The sequence below is a fragment of the Dermacentor albipictus genome, unplaced genomic scaffold, assembly GCF_038994185.2.
Source record: "Dermacentor albipictus isolate Rhodes 1998 colony unplaced genomic scaffold, USDA_Dalb.pri_finalv2 scaffold_82, whole genome shotgun sequence".
In the NCBI taxonomy this organism is placed as follows: domain Eukaryota; kingdom Metazoa; phylum Arthropoda; class Arachnida; order Ixodida; family Ixodidae; genus Dermacentor; species Dermacentor albipictus.
Window position 1 is genome coordinate 81,730 of NW_027225636.1, and position 12,292 is coordinate 94,021.

General features: G+C 39.8%; 1 long non-coding RNA gene across 1 annotated transcript in view; it reads right to left on the reverse strand.

Moving 5' to 3' along the window:
• Positions 1 to 1,134: 1,134 nt before the first annotated feature.
• LOC139053225 (uncharacterized) overlaps positions 1,135 to 12,292 on the reverse strand; it is a 29,518-nt gene continuing 18,360 nt past the window's right edge. The window contains exons 2-3 of the long non-coding RNA XR_011510322.1: positions 5,078 to 5,856; positions 1,135 to 2,971 (exon numbers count right to left, since the gene is read on the reverse strand). This is a non-coding gene — a long non-coding RNA (uncharacterized lncRNA). The remainder of the gene's footprint in view (positions 2,972 to 5,077; positions 5,857 to 12,292) is intronic.

The following is a 12,292-nucleotide window of genomic DNA, read 5'->3' on the forward strand; positions in this document are numbered from 1 at the left end:
CCCCATTGCTGCCATTACTTATGAAAGTGTGATGATATTGAGATAAATAACGACAGCTGACGCCTGTGGGATTTCATATTATGATTACAGAATACATTTTCTGTCATCACTGCTAATGAATTATTCTTGGCTTTCCTGTTGGGCACAAGCTTGCCAAAATAAAGCTTTATTTTCATTTGTTGCTTTCTTTTTCTGCCATCTGGAGCGCTCCAGCCAGTGCGTGACAGTACCTTAAAAAATTCCTTGCTACAAGGCATGCCTGAATATGTTGGTCTCCTGCACGCTATTGACTTGTCTTGGTGTAAACAAATCAAAGTTCGAAAAATAGATAACTTGCATATGTCCTGCACTTATTTCATGTAGCTATCAAAAAACTAACTTGCTGGCCTCGCGCCCACTTGTCTAATCTGTGAGTGCTTGTAAGCTGTAAACATTAATGCAATCATATTAGCTGGACTGCATGTACACAGAACTAAGACGTGCACATATGCCGATACTCACTTCCTTACAAATCTAAATAAAGAAAACTAACCCCACCTTAGATTTAGGTAAGACTATCCTACTGAATGTCTTACCTAAATGGTAATATTACTCCAGTTTAGCTCCATACTTACAGTTTGCAGAAGGAACAATTGCCAGATCTAAGAACATTAATATTCTCACCTTTTAGCCATGTGTATTCATTGTCACCTTTTATTTTATGTTTTCAAGTAAGTATATTAACAATAAAAGTAGTGAGGATCATAAGCGCAGGCACTGTAACTTCAGCCAAGCGCATCAGTAACTCTAGATGAATCCACACTGACATGGAAAAAAATGCTCAGATTCGTGTTTTAGAAAGGGCAACAGATCTTTGAGATAGTGATTGGTAAGTTTGGCAAAAATAGAAGTTTGATGGATGGCCGCTTAGTTGGCTTACATATTTCATGTGAAATGTTTTGAGTATAATTCATGGTATGTTTACTAAGAGGTGGTTCATGATCATTAGTCTCATTTGCTTGTTCAAGCTGGAATGTGATGTCCATTGTCAGTACTCAGTTATAAGAACTTCACTAAATGATTAGAGCAAATGTTGCGTGTCAATATCGAAGGACGCAGATTGTTGTGAAAGAGAAACAAGAAAGAATAGTAGGCTGCCAATGAAAACAATTTAATCTTTAAACGTGTCAACAGCAGTTGCAAAACAACTTGGCACATTTGCGCGGCAAAAACGTAACAGACAGTACAACAAACAACAAAAGGTGAAAAGTGAAGTCACAGAGGAGAGGTGGCAAAGAAAATAAAGAGCTGTACAATGCCAAAAGGATATGGTACAGAACGAAGATAGCATTTTGTTCAGCTCATCTTACGTCTCTTCCATGGTTACCTTTTTCATGCAGTGCACCGTCTACCTCTATTATGCATTTCTGTGGCATCAAGGCATGTCTTGATGTTGCATCATGGCGTGTATTGGTGCTGGTCGCATATCTAATCAACACAGGACTAACGCTACAAAAAAAATTAAAATGGCGTGCTTCATGATGAAATCATGGTTTTGGCATTTAAAACCCAGAATTAAATATTAAAAAAATTCACACTCTATTCACACTAGGTTGAGAACGACACAAACAGAGCTAGAAATGTTCCTGTGACCAAAGTAACAAAATTTATGAAGAGCGCCAGTGTAACACTGCCAGTCACAATTTACTGAGGTGTGAGCAACCGAGGGCCACCATGTGGCATCAATGTTTGAAGCACAACTTATGAGCAAGGCTGGCAACTTGCAAGCTGAACGGATGCTATTCATACAATGCTTTGGGCTGTACCTTACTGCTACCAATCAAGAAGCCCTGCCTGATAAACAAAAGCTAGCCCTACAGCTCACTATAACCACAGCACTGGTGGTTTTTACACACAAAATGAAGGAGTGGAGGACAGCTGAAGTGCAAGCAGGATCGCCAATGCAGAGCACGAGACAGTGCTCGACCTGAACCAGTGCTCATCGCTACGGACCTTTCTGCATTCATGGCCCATGTTCAGTAAACATCTTTTTACTTGCAAACCTAGATATTGTAAGCACTATTAACATACTTCGTCGTTTTAATTTGTACATAGCCATCATCATCTCCCCTGTTCTACTTCTTCACGCATGAGCTGGGGCATTTCCTTTTTGGAATAAAAAGCGCTTGACAGCTTGGTTAGTCTCAGTCTTACAATATTAGTGCTAGATTTCAATACAAATAGCAATATCATCCTTGAAAAGTCGCTTGAAGCAATGGCACTATGAAGGCAACAGAACTAGAGGTGGACTCTTGGTAATGTGCGGATGCTGCATGAAGTATTTAAACCACCTCAAGAAGGGACAGACAATTCATATAGGGTTCAGGAGCAGCTGGCTATGCAATTTCATAAAAATAACAAACTGCAAAAGGAAAGGGGCACGTTAGCATTAGTAACCACTGCAATCAGACTTTGTGACCTACAATTACTGCTTAAAAATCATCCTAGTGCAGGCCGAAAATGGGCATTTTCGATGACAGATGATGTGTGTTCAACGTATTCACTGTCCTTAAGCATGCTGAGACATATTTAGTGGGTCAACTGTGAGGTCTCCATAAAGTTTGAGTTCTTAATGGCATTTGGCCCCAGGTACATCATCCCGCACACTTTGGCTGAGCACATGTCCACGTTTTGTTTTCCTTTTTCCAGCTGTTCTTGGTCGGCCGGCAGGAATGCGTCCCGAACCTCTCGGTAGGCCAGGTCGGCGCCTTGCCAAGCTTGTTGGTTGTACCTTCATTTTTTTACCATGCCTGATAGCCCTTCACATGGCCTTTTGCCTCAACATGTATGCAAACACAGCGCTGCTGGTGTTCAACTTTAACAGGTCTTCTGTTATGGACTTGATAACAGCAGCATACTGAGGAATGCATTCACCAAGTCCATGGGCGCGCTGGTATGCTTCATTGAATGCAGCACACTCTTTTTTGTGGTCCTGCAAAAAGTCACGTAAATGAACATGTTTAAACCTTGAAAGTCCTTTAAGCCAACAAATGTTTTTTGCTTTGAAGTGATGTTTGCTAAAGCCAACGCACTTACATATGTGTTAAAAGAAAAAGCCAAAGAAGAGAACAGGGACGCAGACGGATGAAGCCATCAAAAATACTCCTTTGATAAGTTGTTCAAGTCATGTTCTAGTTTGTGGACATCTTAACAGAGTACATTTTCTAGAAATCTACAAGCTATAGATAGAGATTGTATATTAGCCATTAAAAAAAAGGCTATATTAAGCACCCAAAAAATGCACCTAAAGGTGTATTTTAGGTGCTGTAGAGGCCATAATATGCACAAGCTGTTTGCACACAGTAATTTTTTTTTGCATGTGCGAATAGTAGATTTTGGGCTAGCAAATATTGATTTTGGATGAACATTTTCTCAATCGAATATTGAATAGCTGTTGTGTAGAGAATTCACTGCAAACTTGAATGAATGAATGAGTGAACTTTTTTTAATTTATCAGGGTGAAACAGGGGCTTATGGAATGTAACTACTGAATATTGTACTAATTGTTCTGTGGAAGAATGAGATCAAACTTTGGTACTGTAGGACTTGTTAAATAAATGTCAAAAACTATAAAGAGGTTAATTGATAGTAAAGCATGGTGCAACTGCCTTTGTGAATGCCGTAAGTTAATGAGAAGAAACAAAAGTAAAACAGTGCACGCATTAACAATTAGACTACAGCTATGACTAGAAGTATAAAGGGGATGGTGCCATAACGGTGCTTTCAACTTAATTAGACATCTCAATTACACTTAATAGACATCTTGGTGCTCATACTGACACTGTAGCGAGCGCGTGCATACACGTAAGCGAATGCTTACGTGTATGCATGGTATATATGCTTCACTGCATGACACACTAGTATTGCGACGAAGCGGAATCAAAAAGACCGATTATTACTATTACACTTTGAAAAACTATTTTTGTTGTGAATATAGAATTGCACAATATTCAAAACTACTAGTAAAGTTATGTCTCATATCTACCTTAAAGTACAAAAGCCTTCACCTAGGGGAGGAACAGTATTGTGCAACTCTTCATAGTCTATACACTTGGTTGGATTTGTGACAGGCTACCACATGGACTAATAGAATGTTGCAGCAAACCTGTCATTTCATACAGTTCCTGATGCAATGAGCAGGTAATGGAGATATAAGGGCTACACTTCTTACAATGCATCAAGTGCCACTTGCTTGCACAGAAATTGAGATGCTAAAATTCCAATTGGCATCTATAGGCATGTAGATTAGAAAATTGATAACTCACAGGCACCATCAAATTTGTGCTAAATTTCTTCATAACCCATAAATTCTAATCTTCTGCCTTTGATTTGAAGAAATGGAGATATAATTCAGTGTCTGCTCCTGAATGACAGCTTAGTGATATTCTTCAAAAGTTGTAGGTATTTTACTGCATGCCAAAATTATGGTAACGTTTTTTGTTAAGAAAGAAAGCCACATGAGCTTATCACTGTTCCCCCTCCTAATCATTTAAAGTGAATGCCTTCCTTTGGATGCGTTACCCATTATTGATGTTTGGGCACCAACTGGTAATGGAAGCCGAGTGGCACTGGCTAGGTTAAGTAAGCTAAAAGGTGGAAGAGTTGTATGTAGCCCTAATTGGATATCTTAAAAAGTTATTCACATTTCTAGATATACTTAGCACACTATAAGAGCTGTATAATGCTAGACCTAAGCATTTAGGCAGAAGCTTTTTGGTGGCAATGAAGTTTGAAAAGGAGGTAAGGGTCATGCATTGGTTGACAAAAGGAACAACTGTAGTGTATAGGAAAAAAAATTTACTCTTCCCACTGCTGTAGAAAGCAGAGAGAACAGCTAGTGAAATCAAAGTACCTAACTTTCAAATCAATACTAAGAAGAATTAGTGGATATAGGCAAGTCGTGTAATGCATAGTACTATAAATGCTGGTGTAATTGTGTGATGGACGCATCTTTTCTATGTTGATAGTGTTGAATCAAACCTGTTCAGAATTGAGCTCGTCACATTTTATAAAGGAAAATGCTATCAAAACCTCGTACCAGATGTATTTGGCCCAAGTCAGCCATCTCTCCTTGCACCTCTGGCGCTGTGGAGATTGTCTGCGTCTCCTGCCCTACGTCTTTGTGCGAAGTCGATGGTCCTGCTTCGCACACAGATGAGGGTGCCAAGGTGAGGGCATGTGCAGTCAAAGGCATGAAAAAGCCTGCTGCTGGACAACGCTTTCCGAGGGCAAGCTGGCCAAGCTCTGTGCGGTCTCCAACTGTCAGCTCCGGGCTGTTCGGGAAAGCACCACCAAAGGCTTGTTGCACAGCAGCCTGGTGCTTACAGAAAGCACCCTGGTTCCCTGCCCTGCAGCTGCATAGCCCAATATCCGCCCATACCTCATATGTCCCAGTTCCAGAAGAATTCGGAACATGGTAGCAATTTTGTTCTACTTTTAGAATTGATTTTGGGGGGGATTCCGGCATTTCTTGCAGAAGGTGCTCATAGCCAATTCGGTGGGTAGGTTCCCGATTGTGTGCGTGGCGCAGCAGCCATGTTTCGAAATATTTCTCCCAATTACTAATCACAAATTCAATTTAAGCTACTGCATTGTAGGCTTTTGTTCTGTTTAGGATGATGTCCTTTAGAATACGGACAGAAGCCTCCGAATAGTTGTGTTTTGGCCTCTTGTTAGCACACCAGTACGATACAAGAGCACCCACTCACATTGGCGCAAAAGAAACGTGTTCACTCTCTGAACATAGGGCATATGAGGCAAGGACTGAAGCTCTGCAATGGCTGTCTCCAGTTTGTGCTCCTCCTTTGCATAGAGAATCTGAAACACCAGTTCAAGCATGCATTTTTTTATTAGCATTTTGTATTCAGCATATCTCGTTATCTGCTATTTCCATTTCTCTGTTAAAGCAGAGTTTTGCAGCCATTGAAAAGTATAACTTTTCCAGAAAAGATTTCCACATGGAAAGTGTACAGTATCATGATATATTCCTTTTTTTTTCATTTCATTGCACGTGTCAGTGATAGCAGTAACTTTGCTTTCCGTATGACTTCTCTTCAGCTACATATTTTTTTTTACTTTACAATAACTTGTATGCTGTGTTCCTTTTCTTCTGTTACTGTTAAAAAAGATTGCCAAATTTCATGCTAATTCGACACTACATGCACAGGCCTTTGGGAAAAGGCAGTAAAAGGTGCTGTGTTTTATTGGTTATAACTTATCAAAAAATATATTTAAATGGTGATAATGTCACTTGAAAAATAAATTATTACAAGATAGTGGAAATTCAATATCCAATTCTTAGTGTAGGTTCTGTGCCTATCAGCATGGGTCATGTGGGCTCACTGCTTAGTCCCTCCGAGCGTGCTCTTTTTTTGCCTTTTAATGGGAATCACATTTCTAATAAATAGTAGTTTTTCTAGTGATGTGTGTTTGTGAGTGCATGTGTATGACATTCTTTTCTGTACTATGCGTTCTGGTTCATGCTAGCCAAAGAAAAGTCATGGCCAAAATTTCCTGGTTGCTCTTATTAATCTCAATTGAAAGCTGTTCAGTTGAAAGAGCTTAGAGATAGCACTGCATGTGCGGAAGCATGAAAATAATTTTTGCAACTTTTCTGCTCTAATTATGAATAAATTACTTGGTGTGGAGAGACAGGATTGCTGCATTGTTTTGGTATTTAATTTGTATAAAGTATGCAGCAAACAAGAAAAAATTAAAATATATAAAAGGGTATGAACACACTAATAAGGCTGTTGAGTTTAGAGTGACACAAGAGGCCTTCGCTGGAATTGGGATATTTGTTTTTGAAATAATTTACATTCTTACCTCAGACAGAGCTCCCATGAATGAGGAAATTATGTGAATGTGAGAGACGTGACAGAGCAGTACAAGTATGACAAATTTGGATTAGCATGCTGGGTGGCATGAGGGTCCTCCCGTAGTCTGTTTTTGGTTGACTGTACATTATGGTGAAACAATGCCAACAGGACATGTCTTGTCCTGTCCCGTTTTCACATGTCCCGTCATCTGCACAGCTTCGCCATAATGCTGTGCTGATTCTGTTTTGATATTATGCTATGCCTCTACATTGTAATTGGAGTGAGAGAGTGAACAAGGTAGTGCACATTGCCTCTGAGATGATGCACGCAATTAAGTCAGCTCACTTATTCCTGCAGTAAGAAAGGGATGTAACCTATTCTTCCTTTTTTTTTTTTCACAGGCAAGTTGGATTGTGAGGTACATGAACGGCGTGTTACTTTTGACAAGTTTAGTTGCAAACAACTGCAATAAAGAAGCGCTAATAGATTGACCCCCAGCCACAAGATACTGCATGGCATGAAACCACATGGCAAAATAGGCTTCTGCACCTTATAGCGGTGCACACTTGTTATCGACACTAATATTTCTGCATGTGCATCCTTCCACAACTGCAAACGTGAATATTTGGTGCTTTTGCTATGTGTGCTCGCAGTATGTCAGTTTGAGTGGGAGATGTCACTTATCTGTTTGTATTCTTGCAAGTTGGGTGGCTTAAGGAGTAAAACGAAGTTTGCGCTGTTCACGGGGTTTACACTCCATCACTAATGTGACAGTGCATATAATGTGTCTTCGGTAATGAGTGCGCAGCGGTTCTTCTTTCTTAATTTCACTTTTGTTGCCAAGCTCCATTTGTTCTTATTTTTGTCTGTGTATGTGTGTTTTCACATCTTTGAACATGCTAGAGGATTCGCAGTGGAAAAGAAAGACTTACCAAATCTTGTTGCAGTTTGCAAACACACTGTGCATACACATTGTTTAATACTACTGCCTAGTCGCGTGACCCTAATAAGACTTGGTGTTCCATTGGCCCATGGTGCATTTCTGTGCATCATTCCTTTGTCTAATGCTACACGGCATTAACGATGTTAACCTGTGACCTGGAAGTTATCGGTCAAATCGCGAACGCTGAAGAGGCATATACAAAGTTCATAGATATAATTTCTGGTATATACAAGTACCACTTTCCTGAAAAAAGAATTACCTTAGGCAAAAAAATTCGTAAACCGTGGATAACGCCTGAACTGCTTGCAAAAATACATCGCGAAAACGAATTGTATCATAAATTTATTCAAAATAAGGATCCAGATACACTGAAACATTGAATTGTTTCAGTGTATCTGGGTCCTTATTGAAATAAACTGAATAAAGAAATAAAACTAAGTAGAGTGCGACACATTCAGTCTGAATTTGAGTGCTCTGCACCAAAACCTGACTTCTTATGAAAAAGGTTAAATACTGTCCTTAATCGTAATAAATCGCATTCTCGTATAGAAAAACTGAACATAAATGGCAATGAGATATCTGGCATCCCTCTCGCCACTATGTTTAATGATCACTTTGTTAGCAACAATCAAAACAGTTCATCTAGGACATTGCTTAAGTTGAAGCCTGTTGCTAGCTCCTTCTCATTATTTCTTGAGCCTGTCTCTGAACATGAAGTTTTCTCTGCTTTCACGTCACTGCGAAATAGTTCCTCGTGTGATTTTGAAGGCATGCAAATTAGACCGATAAAGTAAGTGTTAGATATTGTCACACCGTACCTTACATATATTATTAATTTATGTTTGTCCAGTGCAACTTTTCCGAAAAGAATGCAAATCGCTAAAGTGAGTGTTTTATTTAAAAAGGGAGATAGAAATGATATCCAAAATTATAGGCCTATATCCATATTGCCCATCTTTTCTAAGGGCCTGGAAAAAATCTTACATCGCCAATTTAATAATTTTTTCGAGAACAATATAATATCACCTGCCCAATTCGGCTTCAGAAAGCTTAAGTCCACCGAATATGCACTGTTGGAACAAAAGGAATTCATCTTATCCCAGTTCGAAGAAAGAAGACTTGTGCTTGGCGTCTATGTGGATTTTAGCAAAGCATTTGATAATATTCACCATTTAACATTGATTGAAAAACTTTATAGCTATGGCATTCGAGGTCACTCTTTCTTTAGCACTAATTAAATCTTACCTAGCAAGCAGACAGCAATTTGTTCAGATAGATATGCATTGTTCAAGTATGAAGCCTATTTCAAAAGGAGTTCCGCAGGGAAGTGTCTTGGGGCCCCTTCTTTTTAACGCCTATATCAATGATGTAACTAATATTTACCTAAACGCGAAATATGTCCTGTATGCTGATGACGCCAGTATATTTGTTTCAGGAACAAACTGTACAGATATAGAGTATGAAACGAACCTCATGCTCTCTAAGCTGAGGGACTGGTCAATAATGAACCAATTAGAAATAAATACAAACAAAACCAAAGCTGTGCTCTTTAGGCCCAAAAATAAGCCAGTGAATTCAAATATTAACATTATGTACGGGGAAAAAACGATAGAAATAGTTACTAGTATGAGAACTCTCGGCGTAACGTTTTCGAGTAATATGCTCTGGGACGAACACATTGACGCAGTCACAATCCAGTTATCTACGGTCATCGGCGTGACGTGGAATGTAAATCACTATTGCCGTTTAAAGTTAAACTTCTCATTTATAACTCGCTTTTTTATTCGTACCTCTATTATTGCTTATTGGTATGGGGTACAACTACCTTTGTTAATTTGCATAAACTACTTGTCTTGCAAAAGAAGTTTGTTCGGCTGCTCTTTAATGTCCCCTACAACTCCCATACTATAAACTTATTTCAGGAAGCCAACATAACTTCTGTGTTAAAGTTATACCAGTACAAGTTAACAACTGCATTTAGGCGGGAAGTAAAACTGAACTGCTCCTTTCTACGAGAACTTTCTAACCTTGAACTTAATGACAAATTTTATGTTACCCGTCATAAAGAGATATGGTGGGTGGTCACACCCAGAACAAATTATCTAAGGGAGAAGCTGTCACACACAATGCCAATGCTTCTAAATAAATATAATAATCTAGGCGTTGATATCACCCAAATAACGGCCCAACAACTGAGAGACTTGTATATGCATGATTTTTAAATTACTGGTTGAGTGTACATCCTCTCGGCTAGCATGTATATAAAGTGTGTATATATGCTTCTGTATATGTGTGTGTGTGTAGGTATGCATACGAGTGTGTATGCATATACGGGTATATGAATGCATGTGTATGTATATATATGTGTGTATATAATGTTCAGCGGCGTATTCTTGCCTCATTTGTATCACCACGAGAACCACACAAGCTATCCTAAGTATTGTTGGTTTAGTCACCAGTGGCTCTGTATAGATATGGGTGTGCATGTGTAAATGCGAGTATGTGGGTTCATGAGAGTACTTACGAGTATGTGTATATATATGTATGTATACAATGTATGTGTATATATGTATGTATGATGCATATGTGCTTGCATGTATGCTGTTGCCGAATATTCTGTAGAGGGGGCTGCGGGCCTCGTCAAGCTGCCTACTGGAGCAGCTTTTACTTGCAGCCTCCTCCATCAAGTAGATGGAAATAAAGCTATTCTATCTGTTCTATCTATCTATAGCACTTCACAATGTGCAAAGTACTACACACATTTCAAGGTGCATATCACTTGAAGCAGGAATCCATGTTACATAGGCATCGTAGGGCAGCTGTTGGATAAAAGTTCTGTCCCCAAAATTTTGGTAATGTGAACAGTTCTCAGAAGTTCCGATAATTGTCTCATTGTTTGCTGTAGCTGCATAATGTTCAGTGTGCCATATTTAATAAACCATGTTCAATGAGCAAACTAAGGCCTCCTGACATCCAAGCATTCCGAGCCAATGTACACCTACCAGTCTAAGATAAAATTAGAGCACAAAAAATATTTAAGCTGACCAAAACACTTTGACTTCATAGATACATAACTTCAGTAGTTCATAGTTTCATGCCAGAGGTTTTGATGACACTGCATCAAGTCTTCTTAAATATCTTAAATTTCTTGCTACTGAAAGGGCCCCTGAAACAGTTTGGAGAAATATTGTAGACGCATAGGGTTCAGCTACAGTAGATTATTCACATCGCAATTCGTAGGAAGCGCCGCATGTTAAGATAGCTAGGGACGAGTACAAGTTACCCTCCTCCATAGTGATGCATTTTCTCCTCAACTTGTTCACCGAGTGATCGGGGCTAAGCTCCGCCTTCACTGGCTCTGCGTCATGATGACAGGTCATGTCATCTACTTCCATTTGTCTAGGAGCGAGCGCTCAAAGCCTCTCCAACCTCTCCGCCAGCTGCTTGGCAGTCGATCCCACGGTGTGAGCGAGAGCTATCGAAGCAGCGTGCGCTGCGAGCATTCTGTCGCAGCGCTGAACATGTCTGATATTTCGGTAACCGCAAGCGAGCTGAGCGTTTCAAAGGATGGGTGGAGGCATAAACTCAAGCTAATGAAAAAGCTTTGGCATAGATGTGAGTGGCCTGATTGGTCTGCATGGTCCAGCCACCTGGTGGTACAGAGCTTAACCACCCGAAGAGCTAATATTGCTTTAACCAAGTGTAAAACGTTTTAAAGATTTACAAAAACTATGTGTCCACGATTATGCTTCTGAGAAAAATTTACACCAGCATCAAAGTATAATAGACTTCGCTACAGCTACTGTCCTTGGTTGAGCTTTTGCAACCAGGTGGCTTCACCGTGCAGACTATTCACATTTGCACTTCTGCTCATCCTGTAAAACGGCACAGTCACATGGCCTGGTCTAGTCTGCTTGCGCTTGCATTTACCCAAATAATGGACATGCGAAACACTATTGTGGTAATAATTCTAAGGCGTAAAGTGACGGCCACAAACGCGCAAAATGGCATCGATCAGATAGCAACAGTCTGCGCTGTAGCCACTCCGCTTGTCTGCTTCCTTGCATAGGGACACAAGGTTGCAGCTTGACATATTGCCAGTTGCTAGGTTTGCGGCCCACAACGTGACAAGGGTGAACCATGGTGCTTGTGAAAGTAAAGATCGAGATCAACACTGACTGTGGGGCTCTTGTTTACACGAAACACGTAACAAAAGCAAACACTTGCTTTGTGCCACAAGTGCTTAAGTGTAGTGAGAAATTGTCCTGGTGCATTCTCGTTGTGTTACTTTCTTTTTATAGAAAAGATTAATAACATTCCAATTATTACGAACATTTGTTCACCATAAAGTTAGAAAAATTATAGATGATGTGCTCAAGGTAGCCTATGGGATAACTCACCATACTGCCATCATTAGGAAAACTTGCGTCAAATAGTTAGGGGTGGCTGAAAATTCAGCCGAGTGACATGGTGCGATTGGTAGCAATGTACG